Genomic DNA, 6,323 nt, shown 5'->3' with positions numbered 1-6,323 from the left:
CGAACTCAAGGAAATCATCTGTGGAGTACCCCAAGAATAACACTGCAGGCCTGCATCGCCAAAGCCCTCGGACTAAACATCATATCCTATTCCGACGACACACAACTCATTCTCTCACTCTCCAAAGACACCACGAACACCAAGACCAACTTCCACAACTTCATGACAGATATCGCCATCTGGATGAAGGACAACTGCCTGAAGCTCAAAACGGACAAGACAGAGGTACTGATTTACGGAAACAAAAGTTCCCCATGGGACGCATCCTGGTGGCCCTCAGAACTCAGACCTACTCCTACCCCCACTGACCATACTAGAAACCTAGACATCATTATGGACAAATAGCTGACCATGATGACTCAGTTCATCCTCTTCATGCTTCATAAAATATTCAAAAGGCTACCCCAAAGCTCAACACGCACCATCACTAAAGCCCTCATTTCCAGCCACCTGGGCTACAGCAACAATCCATACGCATGGATTGCATCTCACCTCCTTGGCGACAAATCCACATATACCCTACCTCAGGGAACTCCACTGGCTCCTTGTACAGAAAAGATGCCAGTTTAAGCTCCTGACCCAGGCATAAAAGGCCCAACACAACTGCAGACCTGCCTACTCGAACCACCGACTGAATGTCCATCAGTCCACCAGACACCTCCGCTCCACGTCCCTTTCTCTAACCCTCACCCCTCGCATCCGACGTAGCAGATGCTGATGACTCTCCTTCTCCTACCTCACAGTGAAGATCTGGAACAAGCTATCCTTTCACCTATCAACCTCCCCAGCTCTTCTAGAGTTCCGAAGGTCCCTAAAGACCAGGCTATTCGGCTAATCAACTTGATCCTGCCAGTGCCTTGATACCCTTACGGGTGACAAGTAGCGCTCTACAAATCTACTGATTGATTGATTGATGTACAATGACAGGTTTGTCATTAGTCTCCACGGTCCTAGTATACAGGCTGAACAGACACCAGGCATCCCCTGATTCCTGCCTATCTACGAGCACCAACAAGAATAAGAGAGAAAAAGAGGGACTGCTACAGATAGTGAGAAAGAAGAGATAGAGAGGAAAAGGGAGTGAGTAGAAACCTGGGAGGAAGGCAGGGTGATAGAGTAAAATGGGGTAGAGAAGATGAGTTAGACACAAATGAGAGGAGGGGAGTGAGATACAGGTAAGAGAGACAAGAGAGGAAGGCAAGATATACTCATAACAAGCGGAAGAGAAAAGCAGAGAGAGCAGGAAGGGAGGAAAACAAAGGTGGAGAGAGGAAAAAGAGCCAGACAAAAGTAGAGGAGGAATAAAAAAGGAGGGTGGAGGAAGAAATAAAACTGCAGGAGAGTACATCTGAGAGACTGTCTATGGCAGTCTTGACAGGAGAAACTTGAGTGCCCCAGGAGCACTGGTACTTTGACAATACCATACACAGGGTTGTCACGCCAAGTGCACAACAATGTCTGATTCTCGCCCAAGTTCATTAATTCCACTTCTAGTAGCACCATCAACTGACGGCTTACCTATCATCATGGCGCCTTAGGATAAACACAAAATAGTAATAAGCATTAAAACACCGTAATACTCTGTGCATGTCCTTTCTTTTCTCAACTGTGGTGAAATGGGGTATATTATATGGTGTGGTTGTCCAACCCCACAGTGTACTATATTTACCAACCCCTTAAGTCCAATAGGTTTCATCTAGGCAACCCTAGGCTAAATACTGGATAACTGTGGCACTGAGCAGCAAGGCTTATACAGAAGAACACGTGCTAAGCCCTTAAACAGCAATAAATCACTTGAAGAAGAAATCGACATGACAGTCAAGAAATCAGACACCAATTAATAAAAATAGGTTGTATTTTTATAAGAATCTACATACTAGAATGAAAAAGAGTCACCAGAGGGTTCTGGAGATATAGATTTTACAAGCAATAATAAATCAATGTAATTTCACTCAACCGCAAACAAGCCTTGGCAAAGTCAATGAATTGGTCACTTGGAAACTTTTTCAAGGAAAACTTAGGTAAGTGTCAATGCGATTGGTCAGAAGTACTTGGGGTGACCAACTTCAAAAGGGAGCTAGTCAGGGGGACCAGCAAGGTCTTCAAGAACAGTTACCTTCACAGGAGATGTAGTCCTTCACCATTTCTAGGCACTTTATCTGCATTGCAATGGTTTCCTATGGAGTGGTCCTCATACAAGGGATGAAGGCTGCTGTAGATACTCTAAGGATGCTGTGGATGTGACGCAATTGACTGGAGTCCTGGTTGCAAGGTTGATGGCACACAAAGTCCTCTCAGGTCTGCTGAAGTCCAGTCGTCACTGGAATACATGTCTCCTGTTGTCTCAGTCACAGGCCAATGCTTCCTAAGTCGATAACTCACCTCTGAGGGTTCCAGAAACTTTCTGACACCACTCTCAAATTCAGAGAATTCGGGTTTAACTGTGTGTGCCGGGTCCTTGCCGGGTCTTTGGTGCTGCACAGCAGCAGTGGTAGTGGCTTGAAGACTTTGTGCTAGCAACTTGCCCCAGCAAACTTTTTCAGCTGTTGTGTCCCGGTCCTGTGAACAGATGGCCAGCACGCTGGCCCTTGGAGTTCTCTTGTCTTGACTTGGCTCTGGAAATGACTTCTCTGTGAGCAGGACATCTCAAGCACAGTCCCTCTCTTCACTAGCCACCAGGTGCAGCAGGGGCAGTCTTCATTGGTGCAGCCTCTCTTTGCTGGTCCCTCTGTGCAGCGGGCAGTCCTTTTTCAGTCATTCATCCTAGTTGGTCGAGATCTGAGGTCAGGTTATCATGGGTGCCTCCTTTATGCTCTGTGTAAGGAAATCTTTTTGCATGTTCAGCCCCACTTTTTAGGATTGATGCTGCTGGTTTTCGACTCTGAGAGTGCACTAAGGCCTGCCAACCAGACCTCAGTGCCAGCATGTAACACTATACCAAAGCTATGTTTAATTGGATACACCTAATTCACAAGCACTGACCTACTTATAAGTCCCTAGTATATGGTACCCTGGGCATATAAGGCAGCGTGCCCACCAAGGACTGCAGCACTGTATGTGCCATCCTGCATGTGATAGAAGTAAAATGGACCCCAGCCTGCCACTGCAGACTGACAGAGCAGTGTGTCACACTGCTAACTTGACTTTGCCATTACAGCTAATGGCAAAGGGACAACTTCCCTTAAGTAATATATCTAATACTCCCCTTAAGCAGGCCTATAGAGTCCTATGGCAGGTAGCTATATATTCTTAAGTAAGTCATTTTGACACCAAGGACTGCTTCACAGTCACCGGCCTGCATGCCTAATCTGAGAGTGGGTGGCGGGGAACGCGGGCCTGGGCTGCTCTATTCTTCACCCGGCTTCCCCAGCAGTGCCGCAATTGGGGCCTACTATATCGTGAACATGGCCCGGCCAGCGCCTTATTTAAGGTTTCTGACACCCCTACCAGTGCGGGGCCCAAAGCCTGCCTGCAGACTTCACCGGGGGAGTGCTTAGAAGTACCCAGCCCACCAATTTTAAGCCATCCCTCGGTGGCTGCCGTTACCAGTCTGCTACTGTATCACCATGGCCATCACTATAGCCACCACTTCGCTCGCCTGAACTGAGAGTGAGCGGTGGTGGACACATGCAGGGGCTGATTTACACCATACCCGATCCCTTACGGGGCAGCACTGGAGACCCACTCCATCTTGCACACGGCCTGAGGCACTGACTAGTGCTGGATGGTCAAGGGGGAGAGTGACACCTTCTAATTAGACTACTTCATCTAAGGAATTTAGCACCTGTAGGAGCGTCCATAATGCTGCTTAGATTACTATTGCCCCACCCTCTCCGACTTCACCCACCTCCGAGTTCGACATTACCAACGCAACCATAGAGGAATGGCTTGGGAGCCTTCTCCCCAGCCCTGAGAGATATGGCTTCCGCCCGAGTGAAGAAAGACCGTAATCTGAAGGACATGTTAACTAAACCTTCTGAAACCCCAGCAGGGGACAATCTATCGATGCCCAGCCCAACTCATCAACATGAGGCTGAAGATTCAGAGGAACCCATAACTCACACTTTACTGGAGGCCCTGTTCACAGCTCTCAGGGTCGACCTGCAAGCAATCTAGAATGATATCTATCTAATGACCTCAAAGAGGTTTGCCATGGCCTAGAAGCCGTTGGAGACCGGGTCTCAGCAATTGAAGAACATGAGACCAGCCACGATGAAGAAGTTGCACAGCTGCAACAGGAGGTCACCCACCTCCGTGAGCAACAGATTGACCTGCAAGAGCATGCAGAAGACCTGAAAAATAGGTTGAAGAAAAATAACATCTGCATTAAATGAGTGCCGACAAATGCAGAGGGATCTGACTTAGGACTCTATTTCAGAAATCTTTTCCTTCACAAAATAATGGCCCCACCAGACAAAGAGATCAAATTCAACTGTATAGAGTGGGTCTGCCAAGACCAGACTCTGCTCCTCCAGCCAATGTCCTAGTTTGCATACACAACTACCAATTAAAAGAAAGTATCCTGAGCAGGGCCTGAGATAAACTCGCAGTGCACTTCATGCTCTAACAAGACTTAGCAGCCATAATTTTACAGAAACGCTGCAACATTTGCCCAGTGACCACCCACCTGCGGAGCAACGTAATCTCTTATTTCTGGGGCCACTCATTCCTCCTCATCTTCCTTCTGGATGGCAAGCTGTACCACCTACGATCACTAGCGGAGGGATGTCGAATACTGGGCATTGATGACCCTGTTGTTGCAGACCTAAAACCTGGCTCGAGAAACTGAAGTGCCTGCAGGCATCCCCTGTGGCAACGCCACAAGACTCAAGCTGGTGGACTACGGCATGACCAGAAGACCATGGCAATAGAGAGGAGAGCCTCATTGGAGTCGCTGTCTACTGAGCTGGATAAGGCAGAAGCTACGTGATATTGCCAGGACTCCATGAACTGCTTTTCTCATTTGATGTGGTGGGACTGAGGCGGGACGGAGAGATGGAAGCCTCAAGCCACAATATGGACCCATTCTCACTGTCTCCTAAAGGGACAATAGGTTTGCACTTGAAACTTTGATCTTAATGTATATATTCTCTATGTTGTTTTATTTTCATGTTACTGTTATTGGGGGAAAATACTCATCACTTGGAAAGACACTATAGTGTTGACGTATCTGCACAGGGTGTCAATTCTGGAGGGGGTAGCATTAGACCGTGCATCTTGGAAGCTGGGTTATAGAGTTGATACTGCCTATCCTTCACCCACATGAAATAAGGTACCTTAAAGGTCCTCACTCTCAATGTGAAAGGCCTCAATAGTCCTGTCAAACACCGGGCTATCCTATCCTATCTCGGCCAATCAGGGGCAGACATTTGCCTCCTTCAGGAGACGCATCTGGTGACTAGAGGCTGGAACCGGCTACAATCATGAGTCTTCCCCCAGAAATGTCATTCCTCAGCCTCTACTAAAACGACTGGGATAGCCGTGTTAGTGTCCCGCTCCTTTCGGAGCAAAATGGGGTCCAAAGCAGCAGAAATAAAGGGTAGACTTCTCCCATACAGTGTCTATATTGGTGACTAAACCTTTACACTGGGCTCCATATACACCCCAAATGAAGGCCAGGAAAGGCAATGTTGGAGGCATTGTCCACTACACAATGACTGATACTCTTGGGGGGACCTCAATTTGGTACTCAACAACGACCCAGAAAGGTCAGTGCATTGATACAGCCACACTGGGGCGTAATCATAGGTAAAGATGCAGTAGCTTCAGGAGATAGGCCTACGGGATCTATGGCAGGAACACCACCCACGCAATCAGGACTATGCCTTTTATTCTCACACTCATAAAACGTACTCCCGCCTGGACTATTTTCTTGGGACAAGGGACCTGCACACTTTATCAACAACATCTGAGATAGAACCACAAGCCCTATCTGATCATGCAGCGGTGTCCCTCACTATTGCGCTTCCCCCAGTGCAAACTCCCACCCGGACATGGAGGATGCGGAAAACCTCCTACATAGCCCTGAGGTAGTGACCCCGATAAACAAAGCAATAGTCAGCTTCATAGAAATCATTCCTACTCCTGATACCTCTATCACTACACTGTGGGAGACTTTAAAGGCTCTGTTTCTGCCCCAGAAAACAAGCTCAATAAGGAAAAGAGGAGCCACTTGTCCAAACAGCTTGAGCGCAACCACCAGCGCACAGGTGCCCCAAGAATATGGAGACAGTTGGAGGCGGCCTATTCCCAGCTAGCGGGTATTGACCTAGGCAAGACTGAATTCGCAGCACTTTGTCTTCGACATTTTTTCTACGTGGGGG

The sequence above is a fragment of the Lissotriton helveticus genome, chromosome 2_2 (assembly GCF_964261635.1).
Source record: "Lissotriton helveticus chromosome 2_2, aLisHel1.1, whole genome shotgun sequence".
Lineage (NCBI taxonomy): Eukaryota > Metazoa > Chordata > Amphibia > Caudata > Salamandridae > Lissotriton > Lissotriton helveticus.
The sequence above is the reverse complement of the archived record's forward strand: the minus strand, read 5'-3'. Positions refer to the sequence as shown.